The following is an 8268-nucleotide window of genomic DNA, read 5'->3' as shown; positions in this document are numbered from 1 at the left end:
ATTGCGATTGTTGTTTTCCTTTCCTTTTCCTTCAAGGGGGATGGTCGAGGAGGAATGGCAAGTATTTTGATTAAAGGTTTCTCACTCAGAAATAATAAATGAATTTTTTGATATACTCAAAATTCTAGTGGTTTTAAGTATTTTTCGCCCAATCTGTTGAGATAACAGTCAATGACATTGACTTAACAATATTGGATGAATTTATCAATTGTCATCATATCTCTGGCTGTATGTATTTGTGTAAATATAAGCATGTTTCTATGTATGTGGGTATGCGTGTTTCTGTGTGTTTGTGTTTGTGTATGAAAAGTATCTTATGTACATATGTGTGTGTGTGTATATATGTGTGTGTGTGCATATATGTGTATGTATATATGCATATATATATATGTGTGTATATATATGTGTGTGTATGTGTACATATATATATGTATATATATGTGTGTGTGTGTCTATATATATAAATATATACATATACAGATGTGTATGTATATATACATATATATGTGTGTATGTATACATATATGTATGTATGTGTATGTATATACATATATATGTTTATGTATATATACATATGTATGTGTCTGTATTTATATATATATATATACATGTATATTTGTGTGTGGTGGGTTATGTATATATATGTATATATATGTGTGTGTATGTGTATATATATATATACATATACGTATATATATATATATATATATATATATGCGCGTATGTATATATACATATACATACACGTGGTGTATATATTCATACACACAGACATACATACATATATGTAATCATATAATATAAAAGGAATAAAATAAAGTAACTGTAGGCATTTATTAATCTTAGGAAATATCAGGCCATTCTTGACATTTCTGATTGTTTTCTTGTCAAACTATTGGATTTTGAGGTGGTGTCAGCACATCTCTGATAGAATAATAACCAAAGATGAATAAATACAAATTAAATGTCTGTATATGTGTGTGTGTGTGTGTTTTATGTAAAGTATTTGCATTCTACAATTGTGTGTGTATATACACATTATTTTATATACTTCTCCTTGTGTGTGTGTGTGTGTTGTTCTGACATATGTTGTCTCTTTGTTTTTTTTTCTTTGTTTTTATGGTGTATGTATGTTAAAGAAAATGGGGTTATCAGTTTATTGTTTTGCAGTGGTTTAACCTCAAGTTGACCCTGATCCCTGTAGATCTGAGATCTAAGTTATTCCAGCTTTGATTATCTCTTCTCTTATCCTTCAATCATAATGTATCTAAGACTACATTATCCTTATTTTTATTAGTTGGTTTGGTTTTTGAAGACAGCCTGTTGTATGACATGAGAAAAATTTGACTGCTATTTTCAGCATATTGAATGACCACATTGAGGAATGCATACCCGTGTGTACATACATAGATGTACCCTTTCAACTAGATGTCAGGTCAGTGTTAGGTGTCAAAGGTTGTTATCTCAGGGTTAATTGTCAGTTTCACTAAATTATTCTGTGAAAAGATTTTGAATATTGGTAATGAAGAACCTTGAGATTAGCAGAATTTTTAGAAGATGTTTTGTGGTATTTAATTATTATAATTTGTCTTTGTCATCACATTTCATCCTTTTGGGGTCAGTAAAATTATCATCATCATTTAATGTCCGTTTTCCATCCTTGCATGGGTTGGATGGTTTGACTGGAGCTATCAAGCCACAGAGCTGCACCTGGCCACAGTTGTCATTTTTTGCAAGGGTTCTATGGCCAGATACCCTTCCTAATGCCAACCACTTGATCAGATGTACTGGGTGCTTTTCAAGTGGCACCAGCACCAGTACTTTTATATGGCACCAGCATGGGTCAGAGCAGCCAACTGGCTTCCGTGCCAGTGGGCATGTGCCAGTGACACGTAAAAGCACCCACTATATTCCCGGAGTGGTTGGCGTTAGGAAGGACATCCAGCTGTAGAAACTCTGCCAAATCAAGACTGGAGCCTGGTGCAGCCATCTGGTTTGCGAGCCCTCAGTCAAAATCATCCAACCCATGCTATCATGAAAGCGGACGTTTAACGATGATGATGATGATATGCACACACACACACACACATATATATACATATATATATATATAAAAGATTATTATTTATTCCCATCTGGGTTATGAAAGGTCTTTGTATATTTTTGTTGGTCATAATTATTCATACCAGTTTGTAATTCCTGATAAAGAATCTAATTATTATTTCATGAGGAGTGTTTTTGTCTTAGACTCCGAAACAATATAGAATGCATTTTAGTTCTGTACCAACCTGGATTATGAATTAAAGTTCGTCTACACCTACAAATTTTGCTTTCCTTATACTTCATTTATATATATATATGGTGGGCTTCTTTCCTTTTCCGTCTACCAAATCCACTCACAGGACTTTGGTTGGCCAGAGGCTATAGCAGAAGACACTTCCTCAAGTTACCTTGTAGTGGGACTGAACCCAGAACCATGTGGTTCAGAAGCAAGCTTCTTATTACACAGCCATGCCTGTGTCTCTACATGATACCAGCACAAGTGCTTTTTACATGGCACCAGCACTGGAAAATGTAAGCATCAAATACTGGGCCCAATATAATCAATTACATCTCCTTCCCACCTCCAAATTTGAGGATTTGCGTCTAAGTTAGGAATGAATATTGGTAAGATGAAGAATAAACTTCTCTTGGCAAAAGTGCTACAGTTGAGAGACATCAAGAAATTATTTGAGAGAAAATGCAAAAAATGTCTTATGAGAAGTAAAGACTTTTGATAGGCACAGGAGTGGCTGTGTGGTAAGTAGCTTGCTAACCAACCACATGGTTCAGGGTTCAGTCCCACTGCGTGGCATCTTGGGCAAGTGTCTTCTGCTAAAGCCCCGGGCCGACCAAAGCCTTGTGAGTGGATTTGGTAGACGGAAACTGAAAGAAGCCTGTCATATATATGTATGTGTATGTTTGTGTGTCTGTGTTTGTCCTCCTAGCATTGCTTGACAACCGATGCTGGTGTGTTTATGTCCCCGTTACTTAGCAGTTCAGCAAAAGAGACCGATAGAATAAGTACTGGGCTTACAAAGAATAAGTCCCGGGGTCGATTTGCTCGACTAAAGGCGGTGCTCCAGCATGGCCACAGTCAAAATGACTGAAACAAGTAAAAGAGAGAGAGACTTTAAGACTAGGAAAATTGGATTTATCCTTTTTATTTCCCTTTTCCTGGTTCCAGTAATAGGACTGTTGCCATGCTGGAGCATTACCATTGTATCTTTAACAGTGATTTGAAACTGAACCACTTGGTAGCCAAGCAAACATTATGATCAGACCACAGCAATTCCATGTGTTGGATTTATTAACCCCCTCATTACCAACCCGGCTGAAACCACCTCTGGCTCTGTAGTACAAATGTCTTGTTTTCATACGTTTTGAATTAAAATCTTTCACCAAACCTTATTCACAATTTATGTTCCTAATACTAGCTTAATGATAACTAAGTTATTTTACTAAATTCTTTGTTATATTTAAAATTAATTGAAAGAAACACAGAACATCTCAATAGAAATACGGTAACAAAAGGGTTAAAGTCACCATGATATTTTAAACTCTTTTGATACCAACCCTGCTGAAACCACCTTTCTGCCTCTGTAGTACAAATGTCTTGTTTTCATGAGTTTTGAATTAAAATCTTCCATCCAACCTTAGTCACAATTTATGTTCCTAACACTAGCTTAACGATAACTAAGTTATTTTACTAAATTATATTTAAAGTAACTGAGAGAAAAACAGAGCATTTCAAAATAAATACAGTAACAAAAGGGTTAGACAACCAATGAGTGTGATTCAGTTTACTAGAATTTTCTCCTTGTGCCCTATATAAAGGCAGTTTTTGGTAGTAATCATAGAATATTAAGGCAGCTGCATGTTGTCTTCTTTCTTGTCACAACCTGCTGATTAAGACATTTAGCAGATCGTAGATAGGAATATTCGTTGCCATGAATACAGTGTGTTTATTTTCCAGTTGTGATGGCCCAGCCACAAATTGCTGTATCAGTTAACTCGTAAATCCCAAGCAGTATGTCTCCCCCGGTATGTAATTATTGCTGTTAGTATTTGTTAAAGATCAACAAAGAAAACTCTATGGCAGTAATAAAATCTGTTAATCTATTTCTTTACTACTCACAAGGGGCTAAACACAGAGGGGGACAAACAAGGGCAGACAAATGGATTAAGTTGATTACATTGACCCCCAGTGCGTAACTTGTACTTAATTTATCGACCCCGAAAGGATGAAAGGCAAAGTTGACCTCGGCGGAATTTGAACTCAGCACGTAGCGGCAGACAAAATACCTATTTTTTTATACCCACAAGGGGCTAAACACACAGAGGACAAACAAGGACAGACAACCAGATTAAGTTGATTATATCGACCCCAGTGCATAACTGGTACTTATTTAATCGACCCTGAAAGGATGAAAGGCAAAGTCGACCTCGGTGGAATTTGAACTGAGAACGTAGCGGCAGACGAAATACAGCTACGCATTTCACCCGATGTGCTAACGTTTCTGCCAGCTCGCTGCAGTAATAAAATCTATTAATCGTTTGTGGATGGTGTCAGTCACTTCTTCAGGCAACCCAAGAAACACATTTTCATTCACTGACACAACAACAACCACAAAACACACACCTCACGACAGGTGTTTTTAGTTGGTTACAGTGACCTTAGTACTTATTCTAGGCTGATACATATTTTATCACTGAACACTTTACTGGTTGGCTAACTTGCTTCATTGACTCAACAATAGTGTTATTGTAATGAGCCATGTTTTGTCAAAGACATAAATTCGAGCTGGCAGAAATGTTAGCACACCGGGCAAAGTGCTTAGTGGTGTTTTGTCTGTCTTTAAGTTCTGAGTTCAGATTCCACTGAGGTTGACTTTGCCTTTCATGCTTTCGCAGTCAATAAATTAAGTACCTATTTCTTTACTACCTGCAAGGGACTAAACACAGAGGAGACAAACAAGGACAGACAGACGGATTAAGTTGATTATATCGACCCCAGTGCGTAACTGGTACTTAATTTACCGACCTCGAAAGAATGAAAGGCAAAGTCGACCTCAGCGGAATTTGAACTCAGAACGTAACGGCAGATGAAATACAGCTACGCATCTCGCCCGGTGTGCTAACGTTTCTGCCAGCTCGCAGTCAATAAATTAAGTACCAGTTGCATACTGGGGTCGATCTAAAATTTGGGGCCTTGTGCCTAGAATAGAAAAGACATAAATTCATGTAGAGACACAGGCAGACTAATGTATGTAGGTGTATACAGCATAAATTTGAGGAAAATGTATCAATGTATTAAGACAAGCAAATGACCATAACTCTTGAAAGTGGCTGACATTAGGAAGGGCATCCAGCTATAGAAACTTTGCTGGACCAGACACTGGAATTTGGTACAGCTCTCTTGCTTGTCAGTTCTTGTTGAGCTGCCCAACCCATGCCAGGATGGAACAAAGTACATTACAGAATGATATCACAAATATATATGACATACATTCATACACAAAAGTGTACTCAAAACCATTCGCTCATATCTAAATACATTTACAGCATCTTACATCAATTTAAATTTGTTTGAATCTCCTCCAATAATTTTTAAAGTTCTTAATATGTTATGGTTGCAGTTCATTAATAATTTATTCTTATATTTGCACGTGGCTGAGTGGTTGGTGGTATTCACTCATGACCATAAGGTCGTGAGTTTGATTCCCATTGTGTCCTTGAGCAAGACACTTTACTCCACGTTGCTCCAGTCCCCTCAGATGGCAAAAGTGAGTTCTACCTGTGTTTCAAAGTATCAGCCTTGTCACACTCTGTCATGCTGAATCTCCCTAAGAACTATGTTAAGCGCACACATGTCTGTGGAGTGCTCAGCCACTTGCACGTTAATTTCACGAGCATGCTGTCCTGTTGATCAGGTCAACTGCAACCCTCGTAGTCATAAGCGACACAGTACCAGTGCCATAGTAAGTTAGATTTTACTAGTAATATTGGCTTCAAATTTTGGCAGAAGACCAGTAAGTTCGAAGAAGGGAGTAAGTCTATGACATTGACCCTAATACTCAACTGGTACTTATTTCATTGACCCTGAAAGAGTAAAATGCAAAGTCAGTCTTGGGACGAAACACAGCTAAGCATATTGCCCAACATGCCAAGGATTCTGCCAGCTTGCTGCCTTGATTTTGCTTGTAATATTTCCAGTCCCTTGCATGAACACAATCTCTGCACTCATGTCTTTTGCCCCTGTATTGTTTCCCAGAGTGTGAAATGTTTCAGTCTGCTTTAAAGTGGATACTCGTGGATATAAGATTCCATACATATTTTGAAAGAGATGTTGAGTGTTTTAACTTATGATGAAAACAATGAGTATTTTTGCTATGAATACGTGGTTGAAAAAAATTGAAATGCTTCATACTGTATGGCTACTAACATTGCATCTATAAATGACATTTTTCCTAAGGTAGTACCCCCTAATTGGACGTTGTTAATAATTATACAATATCTATTTAGACTGTTACCATTATTTTTTGTTTGTTATCTGGTGGAATCTGCCTGATTCTGGAACATTCTTATCAATCTACTATTTTGGACTAGTACTTTTTTGTTGGCCCCCAGAAGGATGAAATATAAAGTTGGTCTCTAGGTTTTGAACCTAAGGCGCAGAAGACTGAAATAAAGCTGCAAAATATTCTATCAGATGCTCTATTATTCTGCCAATTCGCTGCGTTCTTGTTTTACCAACATCACAGTATTGACTGGAACATCAGATGCTGTTAGACACCACTGGTTACAATGGGCTTCCAGTTCTCTCTTGATTGTGCCATTCTTTTCCATCTCGACCCAAATTACTTAACTATATCATCTTCCCATCATTGTGTCTTTTTCGATCTCTTGGATACCACTCAGTCACTGCACAGGTCTACCTGTTGTCTGTGAACCTTGTGACTTGTCCAGCCCAGTGGAACTTGTGCTTTCTGTACTTACCTTGAAATGAATGTTTTCTGAACCTACATAGAGATGAATAAACTCTGCTATTGTCTTTCACACAAAGGGACAAACCTGGGGCACTGCCCTGAATGATCTTTAGATGAATGGACCAAACCCACTACTACTTATTTTTTTCTTTTAAGCCTGGCACTTTTTCTATCAGTCTCTTTTGCTGAACTGCTAAGTTATGGGGACATAAACACACCAACAGCAGTTGTTGCTCTGCTGCACGAGTTTTCACTTTGTGAGCGGTCTCCGGGAGCAGATTTGTTCATGTATCAGGCATCACTGTATTTATATGTATATGTGTATATATATATATATATATATATATATATATATATATAGTAAGTACGTTTACGGATGAGAGTCCTCCATGTATGTATGTTTGAACTCAGAACATAATATATACTAATATATATATATATGTATGTGTGTGTGTTTCTGTGTGTGGGTGTGTGGAGGCACATGGCCTAGTGGTTAGAGCAGTGGACTCGCAGTTGAGGGATTGCGGGTTCGAATCTCAGACCGGGCGATGTGTGTGTTTATGAGCCCAAGCTCCATGCAGCTCCGGCAGAAGGTAATGGCAAATTTCTGCTGACTCTTTCGCCACAACTTTCTCTCACTCTTTCCTCCTGCATCTTGTAGCTCACCTGCGACAGACCAGTGTCCCATCCAGGTGGGGAACCTATACACCAAGGAAACCGGCCCTTATGAGCCAGGCATGGCTTGAGAAGGAACAAACAACAAGTTGTCAAGCAGTGGTAGAGGACAAACACATTCATAAAGACCCACACACATGATGGGCTTCTTTCAGTTTCCATCTACCAAATCCACTGACAAGGCTTTGGTTGGCCCCAGGTGATAATGGAAGCTGGGATCGAACTCAGAACCATGTGCCTTCAAAGCAAGCTTCTTACCACACAGCCAGCATGATCGCTATTAATTTTATTAAACAAGATTTTTATACTCTTTCAATAGAAAAAGAAACATTAATTTTAAAGAAACGAGAAAATGTCTTGCACAGTTTTAATCTTCCAATGATCTATAACATTCGGTGGATTATGTCAGAATTATCAAATATTCAGTGGAAATTTTATTGTCAGCTTTTAATATTGTAAAACCATTCTGTCATTGCTGGCAACACATTCCAGTCTTGGAAACCAGGCAAGGAATCTCTTTCTCTTTAAATGACTATAATTTCCCCTTCTTTTTTTTTTGGTCTTC

This window comes from Octopus sinensis, linkage group LG3, assembly GCF_006345805.1.
Source record: "Octopus sinensis linkage group LG3, ASM634580v1, whole genome shotgun sequence".
NCBI classification, from domain to species: Eukaryota; Metazoa; Mollusca; class Cephalopoda; order Octopoda; family Octopodidae; genus Octopus; species Octopus sinensis.
The sequence above is the reverse complement of the archived record's forward strand: the minus strand, read 5'-3'. Positions refer to the sequence as shown.